The 20,181-nt window shown below is 36.0% G+C and overlaps 1 long non-coding RNA gene across 1 annotated transcript in view; it reads left to right on the plus strand.

The window, feature by feature from the left end:
- LOC309615955 overlaps positions 1-18,483 on the plus strand; it is a 42,308-nt gene extending 23,825 nt beyond the window's left edge. Inside the window, exon 2 of the long non-coding RNA XR_014237173.1 lies at positions 1-18,483. This exon is cut by the window's left edge and continues 14,831 nt beyond it. This is a non-coding gene — a long non-coding RNA (uncharacterized lncRNA).
- The last annotated feature ends 1,698 nt before the right edge of the window (positions 18,484-20,181 follow it).

Below are 20,181 nucleotides of genomic sequence, written 5' to 3' on the forward strand. Positions count from 1 at the left end.
CTGGTTCACCACAGTTTCTCAGTCTCAATAAATATCATTTGAATAATGCAAAGATACCGAGGACCACCTGAGAGTTTATGAGTTAAAAGTAAAAGTTCACTACTTCCTTGCTCATCCTTTTGAATGATTATTTAATTTTCCAGACTGATGAGGTCAGCGGTTACTGTGTTATAAGAAAGAGTGAGGTGGGGTTTAATGTCATCTCTCCTCAGCCCTTCTATTCCTAGAGACCCAGAGAAGATTTCCCATCCTCGCTGAGACATGTTAAAATGTCCTTCATCCTTCAGTTGTTCCTTGTTATGTTCAATCTTGCTGTTCCGGATGTTTATTCTTCTGGTTACCCTTTTCGATTCTCAAGAACACTTTTTTTTTTCTTAACCATATTTGCTTATTTATTTATTTATTTATTTTTATTTTATGGCTGTGTTGGGTCTTCGTTTCTGTGCGAGGGCTTTCTCCAGTTGCAGCAAGTGGGGGCTACTCTTCATCGCGGTGCGCAGGCCTCTCACTGTCGCGGCCTCTCTTGTTGCGGAGCACAGGCTCCAGACGCGCAGGCTCAGTAGTTGTGGCTCACGGGCCCAGTTGCTCCGCGGCATGTGGAATCTTCCCAGACTAGGGCTCGAACCCATGTGCCCTGCATTGGCAGGCAGATTCTCAACCACTGTGCCACCAGGGAAGCCCCAAGAACACTTTTTGACTTTTGTTTCCCGGACCCATTCTCACTGTCCATGTCTCTACTTGTCCCTCAAATACCAATGCTACTTGGATCCAACCAATAAGCCGGAATTAATATTATGAAAATTGTCATAATTAAACCGAATCTGAGCAAGATCCTAGCTTTCTTACAAATCTTTCATTTCTTAACTCCTTCATTGGTTTTTACTGATTGTCCTTTTTGAGTTTCTGTATGATTTGCCTCAATTCTTGGAGCAGGAGTCCTAGCCTGAAACTGAACTGAAATTTAAATGTATCTGCGACCTCCAGAAGCACCTTTGTCATTTATGTGTTCCCTAAATAAGGATGAAGAGTGGCCTTGTTACTCACCTAAGGAAAGTTATAAGGGTTTTGGAGGAAAACTTGAGTTCTGATCGAATATTTTGGTCCATACAAAACCTACAGATTAACCTGCAGTCCCCGTGGAGAGGAACATCCTTTACAGAAGAAAATGCTTTTGTGTGGATGTCTGTGAGGCATGAGGGCAACACAAAAACTTCTTTGCCCCTAGGACACCACAAAGCTTGCTGTGGGCAGCAAGGGCTACTGGAAGCAGAACACCTCTTGTGTTTGCAATGTTGGCACAAACACCAGCCTCAAACAGTCAATCAAGTGTCCAATATGTTCCTTTATATTTATTTCTTAAGATATTTTAATTTAAAAGTGATGTCCATTCACTGTGAAAATAATGGAAAATACCAAAAAAAATTTAATGGAGCAACTAACAGTCCCTGATAATTCCACAACACAGATACAGCTATAGACTTACATAATTAGCTTGATATTCTATATGATTTTTGGTTACCTTTCTACTTACCATCATAGAACTGCTTTTTCATGATTTACTGCCATACTTGTCTTCTCTAGAAAACTTTTCCTGAGTGCATCTCTACCTCCACCCCAGGTAGAGTCACAGTAACTATCTTTGTCCCTCAATTGTTCAAAGTACATTCTTCTATCAAAAAATGTATAAAAATCTAGTCAACCTATTTATTTATGTATGTGTCTTCCTCTTAAAGATTGGAAGCATTTTTAATACAAGTAACTAGCTCAGTGGTCTGGTACATATTAGACTTTTATCAAGTTAGTTAAGTAAACACATGACTAAGTAATCATAATTATTTTAGCCACAGGATAAATATCTCTTTGTAGACAATATGTTAATAGCTTGATGATATTCTATCACTTGGATGTAACATGAAGAATTCATTAGTCTCCATTCATTAGGATACTGATGTTATAGCAAATTATTCTTATAAATAACATTGATAAGAGATAGTTTTGTGTGTAAATTGACATCTTTCTACATTTTTTTGATTGTACAGTAGAAGAGGAATTATTAAATTAAAAGGCATAAATGTTAGCCATAACAGAATTGTTGTTCAAAAAGTCAGTATCATTTTGTACTCCCAGCAATGTATGAGCTTCAGTTTCACTTCATCCTTGCTAACATTGATTTAAATATTTAAATGTTTATGCAAGATAGTTTTCTTTACACACATACATGTTAATCTGATTATAATTTAATATATATACAAACACATTTATATGTGGTGTTTTTAATTACATATGCATATACGTTAAGAAAAACCATCACGTTATTTAAAATTTTTTGGACTGCTTTTTTAAGCTACCAAATTTTAGAAACTAATGTTTGTTTACAAATCATATCAATTTTGAAGGTGACAGTAGAGAACAAAGTCAAATATATATATGTATGTGTGTGTATTTAAATATATATATGTTTGTGTGCCTATATATAAATCACACTATGAAGAATACTGTTGAGTTCCTGATATATGCAAATGTGAACATTATGATTAACAAATCAGATAAAGGCCAAAATAAAATTAAATTATATATTATAATCCAATCCATATGATACTTGTTCCTTTCCTGCTTCTCCCCACACTGTCAGCCAACCACACAGTACAATCGCCTCAACTTCTATTTCTATCTACTACATCTTTCACTTGTTTTGGTCGGTTTGCAAGTTACTGTGATTTGACGGCTCCTGAGAGTTTCTGAAGCATAGTATCTCCCTGTTCTCTAGAGAATATTCATGTCTTTTTTCTTACTGTTTGATTGACATGGTGGAAGTGTGGTAATTTGGAAGTGCAAGGGTTTTAATTTTATTTCATTTTATTTTCACTGGTGAAAATGAAACAATTTCAGCCTAACATCGGGCATTAATCTTTTTTTTAAAAGCTGTGGATTGTCATTAACTGACAAAATATTATGCTGCCAAGATCTTGCAAGTATTGTATTTGTTGTCTGATGCCAAACATCCTCTTTAAATGCTAATGAACAAAGTATGGCATGCATTCTGTTCTTGACAGATTATGCCTATACCTTCTGTGGTCAACAGAAGGGGAATTCCCGGCCCATATGATTTCCATTCTGGCACACTCATCTCCTTAGCACTCACAAGCCAGTTAGCATTTAGATATATTATTCAATCTTATTCTTACAATGAACAGAGCAGCCACAGCTTAGCGGCCATCTACTAAACCTGAAGAAACAACACTTTGAAGCAACTTCCCTTTGCATTTTTTTCCCCCCACTGAGCAAATACAGTAAATATTTAATTTCACACCTAAACTTCCATTGGCTGAACTTAAGTAGCCAAATTGCAGAAAGCTTTGAACACTGTAGGGGAACAGAATTTGCCACCCCAAAGTGTCTCTTTGGTATGTGGATTATTTTGAGCTGAAAAAAAGAAAGGCCCAAAGGACTCAGGGAGAAACTTTGACCTTCTGCTTAACTGCTTAAAGAATGTAGATAGAGGACCTGTTCCAGGAAGGGAGCTGTCACCATACATAACGATAGTATGAATTAGGTGTGTGGACAGGGAACAACCTAGCAAAGTCAGCTTGTTGAAATTCCTCTCTGTGTCCCCCTGCCTCTTGATGGTCCAGTAAACTTTTGTTTACCAAATAGTTGCTTTTCCATCTCCACGTGAATTACCTTCCTCCCCTTTGAAGTCCCAAACCGCATCCTGTTTTGTCTTTAGTGGAAGATGGTATTTAAGGTGAGGGTTTCAGCCATTTTGGTGAGTTACTCAGTTTTCCTTGGGCTCTTCCGTATATACATGTTATTAAAGTTTTGTTTGATTTTCTCCTGTTAACCTGTCTCATGGTAATTTAGCTTAGACCAGCCAGAAGAACCTAGAAGGGTAGAGAAAAATTTCTCCCTCCTCTCCCCCGACAATATACTCCCAACTAGTGTGGTCTTTCCTCCATAGGCATTTTGGAGCCATCAAAGTATTTCAAGATGATGTGGTGACATGATCTCATGAAAAATTTGGGGGAAGGTAGGACAGTGAAAAGAGTGTGATACAAAAGCAATTCATAGGCATTTGTCATAAACTAGACTTGTACTAAGATAATATGATGCTGGTGCATTAATTAGGAAAGGGTCTAGGGAAGATATTCTGAGCCAGAAATGCCTATAGGCTTCAGAGTCAGACTACTGAGTTTGAATCAGCGATTCACCCCATATTTATAATTAATTAATTATAAATATATATAAAATTAATTTATAAATCTCTTTTAGTGTCTGTTTTGTTACATTTATCATCTGTAAGATGGTTGGAATACTAAGACATAAGATTAAATATTGTTATAAAGTTTACATGAGACAATGAACTAAAACTTCTAACAAAGTATCTGGCATGTGGTATGTGTTCAAAATCTCTAGTGGTTTTCACTTGCTGCATCACAAATTTAGCAGCTCACAACACATATTTTTTAATCTCACAGGTTTTCTATGGCAGAGGTCTGGACACAGCTGAGCAAGACTTCTGTTCAATGTCTTAAAAGGCTGCAATCAAGGTGTCAGCCTGGCTGCCTTGCTTTCTGGAGCTTAGAGTTCTCATCTGAGCTCACTTGGTGGTTGGCAGAATTCAGTTACTCATAGTTGTAAGGCTGACTTCTTCACTTTCTTGGTGACTGTCCATGGGAGAGCCACTCAGCTCCTAGAAACCACCCACAGTTCCTTTCCAAGTGGTCCCCTCACAGACCCTCTCACAACATGGCAGCTTGCTTCTTCAAGGCCAGTGAGAGAATCTCTTTGTCCAGTCTGGTAAGACAGAGTCTTACATTATGTGACATTATCAAGGGAGGGACTCTCCCATTGCCTTTGAGATAGTTGATTGACTTGAAGAAAGTTATAGGTTTCTGTAGCACCATGTTCAGGAGGAGGGGGTTATACGAGATTGTGGGGCATTGGGGGTTGTCTTAGAGTTCTACCACAATATATGTGTTAGCTCTTGTATTAGTCAAATACTCTTTGTTATAAGACACAGAAACCCAACTTAAACTAGAGTAATCAAAGTAACATTTCAAAAGGGAGGATTCATTGGAAGTATTCTGGAGTTGCTCACAACATTCAAAAAAGGGCTGCTGGAATCAGGGTTGTGAAAATGACTTTAAGAACCTGAACAAGGGTCGTAATATCTTTGGAGACATGATGTCTCAGCATATAAGGAGACTCTTTTTTTTATGTGTTAGCTTTGCCTTTTTCTTGGCATTAGATTCACTCTCTCATGCTTCTCTATGAAACCTGGGGATTACCCGCCTTAATGTTCACCACCTTGCACCTTCTCAGAAGGATACAGACTCTTCCTCACTAACTCCCGAAGAAACATGTTTGAAAAGGACTCCAACTGATTTGCGGTAGATCATGTGACTACTCAGAGACCAGTAACTCTGACCATGTCAATGAAGTATCATGATTAACTTAGTGAAGTTCACAGGCCCACCCTTATGGTTGGGGGCAAATATATCAATTTCCAGAAAATGAGTTGGGCTGGAAACAGAGCTGGGAAGATGGAAGCCTGGTAGGGTGATATTTTTCCCAATAAAAGATTACGAATATTTTCAAACATGAAGTAGAAAGAATTACACAGTAAACACTTGTATACCCATCTCTTAAATTCTGTAATTATTAACATGTTGCTTTGTTGGTTTTGCCACACATCTATACATCAATTTTTACCTTGGATCCATTACAGATATGTTATAGACATCATTATACATCACTCTAAACACTCTAGCATGGCTATCATTAATTAGAGTTTGGTAGACTGAGTTCGAAGATGAAGGTCAAAGCATAAACAGTTTATTGGATAAACTTAAAAGGATAAGCTTTACCAGATAATTATTTCTCATTAACTTGGCTATGATTTTCCTAATATAAATGACAAAAGTGACTACCTTAGGCATTTTATTAAAATGGAGAATTTGAAAACAGCAAATATGTTCAAATAATATTAGAAATAAAGAGAAAAATAATATAGAGTAAGCTCTCTCTATTCACTGAAATGATAGTTCAATCCACTTATTTGTCTAAGTTGGAACCCTTAGAGTCATATTTCCCCGTAAACCCTGTTATCCAACTGGTGTCCAGTCAGCCAGCTCCTTTCAGTTCTAGATATACCATCTCCCTTCCCCCCCACCCATTCTCCTGTCCCCGCTTCCAATTCTATTGCTTTCTAACATTCTCTCTCACCTTACTCTAAGCAACAACCTCACAACTTATCTCTCTGACTTAGGTAATTTCTTTCAACAAACTAATCTTTATAATGCCACCAGATTTTTCTTTCTAAACACAGGTCTGGGTCTGTCACTCTTTAAAACTTGATACTTCTCCTTTGCCTGCAGGAGAAAATTGAACATCTTAATATGTTCAACTAGACAAAATCTAGTAAAGACCAAGTATTTCGTAAATGGCCTCATCAGTACCCTATATAACTGTAGAGAGTATTTGTACCATTCACATTGTGGCTACTGTCAATGGATTGCCTCAAGTATCTGTTGATCTTGATTTTATTTTTGGTAAAAAAATGCACGGAGTTGGCCCTGAGATGCTCTGGGTCAGGCTGATGTTACTACACACCTTGAAGTGTTATTATGGAATGATAAACTCATATGAGCAAGAAATTATGGAACTTGCTATGAGCCACATTGGGACTGAAAGTGTTTGATAATGGCCCTTTACTATTTAATCCAAAGCTGATGAAAATGTCAGTTGACTAACAAATGACAATAGGAAATGTATTCTTACTGGAATTCTATGCCCTCTCTCCACACATATATGGTAAATAAGCCTTTATAAAATATGATACATAAGAAGGGGTAATTTTTTGCTTTAGTTGGATTTAACTCTGTATTTATACACTACAATGCCCTAATTAGAAAGAGTGTGTATTAACTTGTCACCATTAGCTAAGACTACATTTTATTTAGGTTCAAGTAAATGCATTAAGTTTGTACAAAGTAATAAGATTGCTCTGCAAATTCAAAACACAAATTCTGCATAACATGGGGACATGAATTAGCATAAGCTTAATGCTACATTGTTTTTAGTTTTTATGAGCCAAATGTTTTCAGTTTTTGATGTTTTTGGTTTTTATGAGCTTTACATTAGTAGACTCATTTTTTTAAACAAAGTTAACCGAATCCACTAGTCGTCAAGATTATAATATATCATGTACAATTCTTAGAGCATTCTAGTAGAAATTTTGGTCATTTGTAACAGCATTTAGATATTGGAAGTAAATTATTTAGATGTAATGGGAAAATGTTTATATGCTTCCAAAGAATTTATTATAAGAGCTTTTCCATGACTCTAATTATCTATCTTTCCTAATACACTTTACAATGAAATCTAATTTTCATAATTTCAACAGAAAAAAACAGTACTTTATTAGTGAAATTGAAATGCATTGTATGTTCACAAATGAAAGGGAAAAAAACTTATAAAATGCATGCATAATTTAAAAAAATCAATTGATATGGATTTCTCTGACAATCAAAGGTGTAGTATGAATACTTTATTGTCTAAACTTGAAGGCACTGCAACTGCTGTTTCCAAGGATGCACATGTTTTCATGGAAACAACATGGATTTTAAGTCAGAAAAACCATGGTCTTGCAACTCTAGAATTCATAAACTAGGGCAAGTTATTTACCCCTCTGAACCTGTTTTTATGAAAAACTAAGTCAATCATACTTACTAGATAGGGCTATTAAGAAGATTAAAAGTTCCAATGTATCTAAACCACCTCACACGCATAAGCTTATAGAAAGTCCACCAAAAACATTAGTTCCCTTCCCTTGGTTTCCTGTAAAGAAATCAAAGGCAAAAGTTCTTTTGAAAGGACTAATGGACATATCCCAAGGCAAAATATGTTTAGAATTTGGAGCATATGGAAGTCAAACATAAACTCTAGAATATAGTTTGACACCAATGGTATGGCAAAGTAGAGAAGCTAGATAGAGACATGGATTCTAGACCTATTCTCTACCAGTTAGATCTGTAACTTTGAGACAATGGTGCACTTCACAAACTCTCAGCTTTTCCAACTATTACATGATAAAATGAAAGTGTCGAGAATGAGTTCCTCTTCAGCACTAAAAATTAAATTTTCAATTTTTTTTTTCTGTTTGTCAAAACAAAGTTCTGGAAGATATGAGCAGCTGGGAAAGTTTGAATTTTTTTTCTTAGAGAATGATAGCAACTTATTTTCTTTTTGGTGCTTTCTTGTTTTTTTCAGTAGGGTTCTTGCTCCAGTATGAATTAAGTGACAAATAATATCATTTCACCTCACAAATTTCCTTCTCTTTTGCTCTTTGGGCTCTTTAACTGAGTTCCTAATTTTCCAAATTCACTAAAGCATTGCTTTTCAAAATGCCTCTACAAAGATCATGGCAAAGTTGAAATTTTCAAGACAAGGATACAAATTCTATATATTTCTTCAATTAATTCCTCTCCTTAGTGTTGTTACCTACAACCAGCTTGTTAACTGTAGGCCAAGTATAAACTTTTAAGAAATAAACTCCTCTACAGGCCTCTACATGTATATTGAATTATGCAGAGTATTGGATGGTAATAAGTACATTTATAAGCATTATTTCTATAGTCAAAAAAAGGTTAATTTGAAAGTCATTCCTCCATTCAAGAAGAACAATTTTCTCCAGTCTTCTGACTATTTATAGAAAGACCTTTACATGTGCAAACTAATTAATAAATGGGATCAATTTCAAGGTATTTTTTCTGGTTCATCACCACTTAATCATTCAATTTAAAAAACATTTTAAAGGCCAAGTCTAAAATAGATTTGCACCCACGCCCCCAGTGTGAATTTTTCATTCTTTACAACATGCAGTAGGTACTGTATAATGACCTTTTCTCTGTTTGGAACAGGGATTAGAATAATACATTTGACCCTTTACAGTCACCTGGGAGAGACGTTAGTCTCCATGTTCAATAAACTGAAATATGTCTCAAGTGTCCCAAGGTTAAGGCCATGACTTTAAACTATTTAACACAGAGTATTATACTGATTCACTTAGACTCTCAGGCTTTTAAAAAAATTATTGGGCTGAATTTTATCTACCTTATCAGAACTATTTCTTTTCTTCATACAATTAAAGCAAATATTTTACATTGCAAATAAAGCAAGTTAACCTAAGATGCATTGTGCATTATAATACAATTTATAGCTGCATAAATAGCAGTGTAAACTTACAGAAAGACTAGTAATTATAGTGCCATTGATGGTCTTTGTTGCTTTAATTCTGAGGCAGCCAGAATGATTAAACTGAATCTTAATCGACTTCTCCATTAAAAATGCTGGCAGAGGAGCTCCTTTAACCTTTCCCATTGATTGAACACAACAATCACCATTCGATTATAATGCAAAAGGACATTTGTTATAATGTAGAAAAGATGCATGAGCCATTTCCTTTTACTCAAGACAATCAATGAGATGACTCCTACTTCTGCAAAGGTGAGAATGCCCTACCTGGGAGTCTGATAAAGTAAAAACCAAACAGAAACCTCCCCACTGTACAGAGGAGCAAGAATGCACTGATGAAACTCATCTGGAACAGATTCATTAAGAAGAAATGTATCTTCTATTACTATTTACAATAGCCACATCTATCCTTGATATATTGTTTTTCTTCGTAGGATTTCAAAGTACTTAAATTACCATGATCAAAGGTTTAATGGTGAATTAATGAGGATGGTTACTGGACCTTTTATATGTGTTCTCAGTGCATGCTTAACAATACAAATCAAGGCAGTACTGGTAATTGGAGTAACAGAATTTTAGACTAAAGAGGAGCCTTCAGGATTAACTAATTTACTTAAGGTCAGACAGCTAATTGTAACAAACCCTGCACTAGGATTCAGGTCAGTCAATTGCCCATTCAACACTTGTTGCATTTGTCACTTCTGAAGTATGGTTCATTTTCAGTTATGCTTTTTACTTGATTCCATACTTGTACAGAAGGCTCAGGTAATATACTTACATCATATAACCTCCAACATATAACAAAATATGGAAGTATAGCTGTATTGCTCCATATGTGTAATAGTGGTAGAGTAAAGATGGCCATGGTTTCTTTGCTATTCCTTCCATTGAGAGGTGAAGTATAATTCCCCACCCCTTGAATCTAGGCTAACTTAGTGATTTGACCAATAAAATGTGGTGGAAGTGACATTGTGGGACTTCATGAAAAGTATTGCAATTTTTGTCTGTGTTTCTTTGAACACTTGCTCTGGGGGAAGCTAACTGCCCTGTGAAAAATATGACCACTGAGAGTTCACCACATTATCAGGAAGCAAATGCCACTATACGGAGAGGCTGTGAGGAGAGAAGCCCAAACACCTCCGCTGTTCCAGCTGTCCCAGGCCAGGGCCCAGATGTGAGTAAAGAAGACATCTTGGGGCTTCCCTGGTGGCGCAGTGGTTGGGAATCTGCCTGCCAATGCAGGGGACACGGGTTCGGGCCCTGGTCTGGGAAGATCCCACATGCCACGGAGCAACTGGGCCCGTGAGCCACAGCTGCTGAGCCTGCGCATCTGGAGCCTGTGCTCCGCAGCAGGGGAGGCCGCGATGGTGGGAGCCCCGAGCACCGCGATGAGGAGTGGCCCCCGCTTGCCGCAACTGGAGAGGGCCCTGGCACAGAGGCGGGGACCCAACACAGCCAAAAATAAAAAAAAAAATAAAAAAAAAAAAACCTGATGAAAATGTATTTAAAAAAAAAAAAAAAAGGAGACATCTTGGATAATCCAGAGCCAGCAGACATGACTTGGAGAAGAACTAACAAAACCAGCTGACATCCAGAAACAAGGCCTTAGACATATGGTCCTGGTCAAATTATGACAAATGACCAAGACAACCTTAATGTTAACCTCAGCTTGACTAAACATTAGAAAGGTTTCTTCTGGAGACCCATCCTTTTGAAATGTAAACATCAAGAATGAGAGAGCCCCTATCTTCTCATCGTTGTGGGAAGGTAATTGTCTAACTTAGCAAGCACAGATAGCCAATCACATTGACCAGCCTTCCTTTTATTATTCTCCAGTACTTTCAGTAGCTCACCTCAGCATTTAAAAACCCTCCCACCTTTTGTTTCAGTGGAGTTGAGTTCAATTTCTCTCCCTTATTGCAATAGTCTTGAATAAAGTCTTCCTTGCCTGCTTAACTCTGGTGCAGTTTTTCCTAGACATGGCCAACTTGTTCATTTGTTTCTCCCCATCTGAGGCCCTAATCATCAAGGAGCAGGAATGAGGCATTCCTACGGTTCCCTGCTCTAACTCCAGACTTCCAAAATCATGGGCACAAGAAAATGGGTGCTGTCTTATGCCATTAAAGTTTTGATATTGTTTGTTATGTAACAATAGATAACTGGAAACTTTCTTTGTCTCTTTCTCTCTCCATAGGTAGATAGATAAATAGGTAGATAGATAGATAGATAGATATGTATATACATGTATATATACACACACATTTATAAGATACAGTTATACATTATATAGATATAGACTGTTAGATAATGTGTAACTATCTATTGAAGTTCATGAGCGTCAATTTCTAACTGCATTCAGTGGGGGCTAGAAGTGTAAAGTTCATGGTACCAATTTACTTTGGAGCATGCACTAGGCGTTCAGTGCATCTTGTTACTTAGGGAAACATGCACAACTCTTTAAGTACTTTGAATATATGTCTAATCACTAAAACTAAAAGATTATTAAATGCATAATAATTTTGTTTATACTTAAGCAACTGCTTATATGTAGCCAGCCCCGTATCCCCTGATTGCTTCTTTTAAAAGACAGCTTGAATGTACAACTGACAGCAATTAGGATTTTTTAAAGTAAATAACGTATAGTCTATCGAAATAATCAAAGAACATGGAGACATAAGGTGAACAAAATAAAGCAATCTTTCCTCTGAAAAAGACCTGGATTTGAAATGGCAGTCTTTCAAATTAAGGGCCATCGAGTTTCAAATTTAGGTTCAAGAGAGTAAATCAATTTTTTTAAAGCAGGAATGACACTTTCAAGAAAAGCATAATTTATTTGATTGAAATCATCCTATTGTATTTCCAAATTAACATGTACATTTTTGTGAAAAAAAAATCATTTTCTATTGAAGGAAAACCTAGAATATCTCTTAATATAACACCAGCCTTATTTCACTAGAGTGACCAGTTACTTCTGAGAAACTTGCTGTACCACAGAGTCAGTTTTCGTATTCATGTTTGTCAACCCAGCCTTTCCAGAGGGTCTATCCAGAGGTCTCTTTAATGTCTAGATCCATTATCTTATAAAGGGAAGAAAAAATGTCATGATCCATAATTTTGAGTGCAAGATTAAAATATTTCTTCTTAGCACATTTTTGCTGAACATGCTTGCTTTTTATTGAAAATTATAACATTTCACGTATAAATCTCTAAAGTGTGGCTTTTATTGGCTTACTTATTTTTCATATACTACATATTTACATTATACCTTATTAATCATTTTCCAGGTCATAAAATTAAAACTGCCATTTCACTATGTTTTCTGGAAATATGCTGACTATAGAATATATATGACTCACGTATCACTTGTGGGAGAGCAAATATTACAAAAAGAAGACCCCATATCCTGCACTCATGGTGGGCCACAGCTCCAAAGTGGTTGGGAATGTTAAGACGAGTATTTACAGAAGGAATAGCTTAGCTGGAAAACACTAGACAGATTATGTACTTCATCAGACTAAGGGTAGATGTGGTACTGCTCAAGCAGGCTCTGGGCACAGGGACTTCATGGCAACTCTTGATGTTGAGTGGCATGGGAACTGATAAATTCTTTTCTGTGGGCTGAAAGATTTGCCCCCAAGCTTAGGAAAAAGAGCAAGCTCTGTCTAGTGTAATAGGTTCTGACTGTATCACTCATGGAGTAGAAAACTTTGATGGGTGATTGCCCCAAGAATTAAACCCTTCCAAAGTCAACCTTCTTGCATCACTTTCCATTGATAGTGGCTGTGAAGGTATAGATGGGCCATTTAGTGACAGGGCTGTGCCTTTGTCTTCCCACTGTTACTTATTTAGTTTTATAATATATCCTAGAACTTATGCATTCTGGTTATGCTGACCTACCATGTGCCTTTCTTTATACTGATAGAACGACAGGTGTAATAGTGGATGGGCTTTAGATTAGGCTTAAAAAAAATCCTTTTTGATTATCAAGTAAAAAAATTATTTTAAAAATATATTGGAATCTCTTTTTCTATTTTCTTGTTTAACTCTTTCCTGGGGGAGTTCAAGGGACTCAGAGAAACAGGTATTTCATTCCTTTCTACAGGCTCATGAGAAGAAATCCCAGCCAGAAAAGAAAAAAAGTGTTCCTTGGACTCTAAATGGGTAACCTTGGCACAAGGAAGCTAGTCTTCAAGTTTCAGAATCTGACTCCTAGAAGTTGCTGATAATCTTTTTAGAAAGTACTTATATTTCAAATGTATACTGTATTTATATTATGTTTTGTTTTGGTAAATATTGTTATTTTTCCTGAATTCAAACTTCCTTATGTGCTGGTCTAATTTTTGATATATAAGGTATATTTGGAAGCTGTTAAGTCCTAAATCTAAGAGATATTAACTAAGTAACTTTATGCATTTATACATTCATTTCTTAGAGTAACAATGTCAGAAGTGGTTAAGTCTGAGATAATATTGAATTATCAGTTGAAGGAATGCCAGGTACAAAAGAAAAATATAACGTGGAAAGGAAAAAACAAAAACTTATTCTGGAGATCAGGAAAGTTTCTTAGGGAACGTGATTTAGGGAATGAACAGGAAATTTATGAGAATGAAAGGTAGAAGTTTGCTAAGTGAGTTGCTAGATTGGGGGTCAGGGTGGTCCATTGGGGAATGCTGAAAAAGAGAAAACTCAGGGAAGTCTTATCTTTTAAAATGAATCGAGAAGATTTAGATATTTTTCTAGTCTACAGAAGAGTTTAAACACATAGGAAGTACGTGTTTCTGGAAGATGTTTAAGAACTTGTTCATAAGTCCATCTGAACAGTCTCAGGAACCCAAAGAAGTAGTAGTTTTTATACCCCCACTCCCAATTGCTCATGGCATTTGGGGTCAGCACCAGAAATGTATGAAAGTCAAAGCTGACCTCTTAGGTTATTTAACTGAGGAAGCTCTGCCCACCCTGGCATGGCCGGGAACTGGGGTATGAAATAGGACATGGAGGAACATTAGCTGGGTCCCTTCTTGCCAGCTCAGCATTTGGGTGGGGCTGGGGGATGGCGCTGTCCAGCTTCTCTCCTGGCTTAATCAGGTGTCTGATTCTAACCTGGTGCTTGCAGCTGTGGGAAGAGGCAAGTCACAGGCAGGAGTCGCATCTTTGTTAATGACTTCAATCAGCCACACCTTCCTGGCATGATGACATAGAAAGCTGGAATCAAAGCCTTGCCCTTGGCTAGATTTGATTGCCTCCAGCACTCTGGGCCAAGTCTTTCTTTCAGAAGCCAGCCCTCAATAGGGTCAGTCTTGAACAGCTTGACCTGAGCTCTCAGTATTAACTGAAAGAGAGTTCTAATGTCAAAAATGCTGGACTATGTTATAGAAGGGATTTCATAAAGCTCTGATATGCTAATTTGAGGGGAAATTTTTAAAGAGGGAAGTGTAATAATAGCTAGACTATAATCAAAAAAGGGAGAAGGACCAAAGTATAGTAATGGAAGAAGTGTTATCCCTACAGATACCACAAACACTGAAAGGATGATAAGGAAATACTATAAATAACTCAGTGCACATAAACTCAACAACTGGTTTCTCCTCTCATTCTTCTAGAGCTAAGGCCAAGCCTGGAAAGTTTCCTCATTGTCTTTCTCTATTAGGTGACTTCTTTTTCTTCCTGCTGATTTATACTTAATATGTCATATTTAAAGTGTTCTGGCTTTCTTCAGAATTTAATTAATTTGTAAGTTAAAGAATCCTACAATTATATGGTGTTTATCATTGTTTAGGCCTAATATAGATCTCTAGAGGCTCAAGAAGAAAAAGAGCCAATATTATTTTCCCTTCATTCCTGAAGAAATTTATTTTTCTGGATATAGAATTCTGAGCCATTGTTCTTTTTTTTTTTTTTTTTGGTAGTTAAAAAATGTTGTGTCACTACCTTCTGGTCTCCAAGGGTTCTGATAAGATATCCACTGTGTTCTAATTACTTTCGCCTATAAATAGTGCCTATACTCTCTTGGTGCTTTCCAGATGATATTCTTTTAGTTTTCAAAGGATTGACTATGATGTTTCTTGGTGTGAATATCTTTTAGGTACTGTAATCATTTTGCTGAAAAAATTGGTATGTTTTGTTTCTAAGGAAAAAGGAAAGACTGGATATTAGGAAGCAACTGATTATTGCTGCAACATAATCTGCTTTATAACCATGTTTGCACCATCTTTTTTTTTAATCCCCCCACCCCCCTTCTCTCTGGCAACCACTTGTTTATCCTCTGTGTCTATCATTATGTTTCTGTTATGTTTGTTCATTTATTCTGTTTTTTAGATTCCACATATAAGTGAAACTATACAGTATTTGTCTTTCTCTGCCTGACTTATTTCACTTAACATAATACCCTCTAGGTCCAGCCTTGCTGTCACAAATGGCAAGATTTCATTCTTTTTTTAAAATGGAATATTATATATTCCATTAAAGAATATGGAATAGTCTTTATCCATTCATATATTGGTAGGCACTTAGGTTGCTTCCATATCTTCTCTATTGTAAATAATGCCATAGTGAACATCAAGGTGCACCTATCTTTTCAAGTTATTGCTTTTGTTTTCTTTGGCTATATACCTAGTAGTGGAAATGCTGGATGGTATGGTAGTTCTAGTTTTAAAATCTTGAGGAGCGTCCATACTGTTTTCTATAGTGGCTGCACCAACTTACATTCCCACCAATAGTGCACTAATGTTCCCTTTTCTCCACATCCTCGCCAAAACTTGTTATTTATTGTATTTTTGATAATAGCCATTCTGCGTTTGTACCATCTTTTAGAAATTTTATATTTACATAGTTTCAAGTTTGCAGTTCTGTTGTAGATGAAATGCCAAGAGGTTATTCAACCAGGAATGCTTTCAGAAACTCCTTGAAAGTTCTTTAATATTTTGGTAGATTGAAAAATGGCACCAGTTCTTCAGTCTCCCCTGTACTAACACCCTTTGCCATGTAACTTTAAAATGTAATCTTCTAGTGTCCTCATACTTAGACTCTGGGCAACGTCATGCCAGCTGTTTTGGGCAATTGTATGTGCAGATATAAAAGTGTGCCAGTTCTGAACCTAAGCTGAAAAGCCTTGTGTGTTTCTGCTTCTCCTCTTGGGTTCTGCTGTCATCACAAGAAATGCCTGCTGAAAGATGGAAAAAATATAAAGCAGGGTTAAGTGACGCAAACTCCTGAGTTGAGACCAGCCTGGATAAGCCAATGGCCAGTGGATTCCCAAAGAGGTGAGCAAACCCAGCTAAAATCAGGTAAGCCTAATAAACTCTCAGTTGATCCCAGATACCCAAACAGCAGCACTTATTTTTGTATATCACTAAGGTTTGGGGGTTGTTTGTTATTAAGCATTATTCTGACAATTGATAACGGATACATATATGGTTAGTGTTTCTTTGTTCATTTGAACTTCTATAACAAAATACCACAAACTGGGTGGCTTATGAACAGCAGAAATTCATTTCTCACAGTTCTGGAGGCTGAAAGTCTAAGATCAGGGAGCCAGCATGGTGGGGTTCTGGTGAAGGCCTTCTTCTGGGGTGCAGACGCACAACTTTACTTCATTGTGGAAGGGACAAGCTAGCTCTCTGCCCTCATGACCTAATCACCTCCCAAAGGCCCCACCTCCTAATACCATCTCCTTGGGGGTTAGGATTTCAACATATGAATTTAGAGGGGACACAAACATTCAGACCATAGTAGTATTATTCCCGTATTTCCAGTAATGAAACAAATTTGTCCTTTTCAAATATTTACTTGGTTATTTCAATTGGTGGAATTTGATGCCTGTGCTCAAGTTTTTATCTCATCCAAAAGTAATAATGTGCATTTTTATGGAATTCTCACCCTATGCCTGTAAAGACATGCCTCTGGATGCATACTATTTTCCACATATAATAAAAAAAATATTGGTTTTTTATTTATGTGATTGGTGTCTGTCCTATTGTCTGTGTAAATTTCCACAGGTTTTCAGTTAAGCTTGATAACAAGCCTTTCTTGTGGTACCTGAAATGATAGTTTTCCCTTTTTTGCATTCACAAAAACAAAGGTCACCTGACAAGTCCCATGTCATTAAGATGAGAAAAATATATAAAACATCTTCTCTATTGACAATTTTTAAATGCATAATATAACTTAAGGGTAAATAGAAATGAGAGATTAAAAAATCCAATATAGTGCCATGAATTCCCCAAAGATCAAATTATGTGTATTTGCATAGAAACAATACACATTCCTAAAGGATATTATGGGAAAAAATTTGGGGGGCCATTTAAGAAATGTGTGATATGTAAAATCTTAGGTGGCTTTCTTCTTTCGAGTTTTGAAACTTCTGAAACTCTCTCTTCCTTTTTGCTCTTGGGTTCAGTAGATTAAAAGGCACCTGGTCATTAAATACCTTTGAAGATAGTTATCTGCAGATTTGACTTTGGGGTACAAATACACAGGAAGAATTTGTAACCTGAGAAGGTGGTAGTATTAAAGAGTAATATTTGAACAAGAATTGCTTGAGGAGGAATTTCCTACTTCAGACAGGCATCAATAGCAGATGGTAGGACCTACTGGGAAATAAATACAAGTATTGGGATGGGGAATATTGTATTGTGGCAAATAGAAGATCTGATGCAGCAGAAATCTCTCTCTGGGAACTGAAGTGAAATTGCCCATTAATGTTTTATAAACACTTTTTTTATGGAAGAGCTAAAAATTAATCAGAAAAGAGGTGTTTTAGCTAGCAAGCTTTGTGCAGAAATCTCTCAGATCTGCTGGAAACAATTGATTATCTCTCCAGAATCTGTAAAATGTGCAAGGTTACCAAAAAACTTTTTCAATTTTTTTTTTTTTTTTTTAGTTTAAGTTGTTTGGATACAACATTGAATAAAATGTTTGAGTATTATATTGAAAAAAAAAGACAATTTAAAAAAATAGCATTGAAGTTTACTTTTTCTAAAGTATACAGTTTAAAAAGTTTACTATCACAAGTCAAAATTTCATTATTAATACATGAAAAATAAACTTACTAAAAATCGATATTTTTAATGCATATGTAAAATTAATTTTAAAATAAGATTAAAATATGCTCATCAATTTTTTTCCACTGAGAACCAAAAAATCTAAGTACCATTTTATGGTCACACAAAGACCATTTACACACAGGTCCAACATATCAATATTCTACTTAATTTTTAAACAGAATTGGAGGGAGTTTTCTAAAATTTTATTTTGAAAGTTCACTGGGCATTTATTTAAGCACCTTACTTTAGGACATAAAAGCTAGCTGGTACCATTGTACTGAAATATATGTATGTGATTGGCTAACATTAATTTTTGAGGGCTTAAGAAGAACATTTGGTTTAAACACATAAAAGTAAATTAAATATTTAAAATAAATCTGGGAAAATATGTCAGATATCTAATATATGACTGAAGCTGTAATCTAACAAATAGTTCTCCTATGATCACACATCTGTTATGTATTAAATGGATTTTCTATGAAACCAAGAAGAACTTAACATGTCATGTTTACTGAAACACAAGATATGAAGAAAAAATGAGTGATAGGAACAGGCTTTACAAATAAAAATCTATATACATGTTAAAATACTTTTATGTGTTGAATTGTATCAACCCAAATTTGTATGTTGAATCCTAATCCCCAGTACCTCGGAAAGTGACTGTATTTGGATAGATAAAGTCTTTAAAGAGTAACTAAGGTTAAATAAAATCAATTAGGGTGGACCCTAATCTGATATGACTGGCGACCTTACAGGAAGAAGAGATTAGGACAAAGTGGGAAAAGCATGTGAAGCATAGGGAAAACATGGCCTTCTACAAGCCAAGGAAAGAGCCTTCAGAAGCAACCAACCCTGCTGATACCTTTATCTTGAATTTCCAGTTTCCATAATTGTGGGAAAATACATTTCTGTTGTTTAAGTCACCTAGATTATGGTACTTTATTATGGCAATCCTACAATACAAATACCTAGAAGAAATGGAATTAGTTTAATATAAGAAAGCCAGTTTTTGTTACTGCCCTAATAATGCCATTGCGATGTCATAAGGATGGCATGACAATATGTTATATTATACTGTCATGATGTCTTAGAAAAAGCTGTGTTTCCTTCTATATAATTTTCCAACCAGTGTTATGCTTGGTACACAACCATTTCTGCTATGAATTTTCTCTGCATTTTATATGTAAATTATCCCTTTTACATCCTCTTTTTTCCACTCAGCCCCACTCTCTGACCCTTATGTAAGAGCAAGTATGTCTTATTGTCAAAAATGTATTGCACAGGAAGTCTAAGGCAAGTGCATGAATTTGACAGACTTAAAAGTCTTTCCATGTTTCCTAAAACTCCCTTGGAGGGAATCTCTCCTTTCTTAATGAGCAAATTGTTTTCATTAACCACTAATTACTTTTTCTAAGCATAGGAGTATATGTGACAAAGATGATGAAATGACATGGAAAATATTTTACTGATAATTGGGAAATATTGTACCAGCTAAAAATACCAAGCATCCAGGAGATTATTACTTTAAGTTTGTAGAAAAAATTAAAGCCTTAATCTTGAAGTATTATTGTACCATGAAGACTGAAGATAAATTTGAATCACATTGTTTTAAAAGCAAGTCACCAAATTCTGCTTATAATACCTCTAGAAAAACATAGTCCAAATTTCAGTGTTGTAAAGAATCCCCATATATCACATTATATTTGTCAAGCATCAAGTTCTCCCCATATTCATTTATTTAGCCAGCTTATATTGAACTGTTGACCACCATCTTCTCTGACAGGTACAAAGTAGATTTTGTACCATCTATCTAAGCCTTATTAGACAGCATGAAATGAACTGTACACAAACCACTTTCCAAAAAAAGACGAACTTCAGGTGGAAT

This window comes from Balaenoptera borealis (genome assembly GCF_965194805.1).
Source record: "Balaenoptera borealis genome assembly, chromosome: 18".
NCBI lineage: Eukaryota > Metazoa > Chordata > Mammalia > Artiodactyla > Balaenopteridae > Balaenoptera > Balaenoptera borealis.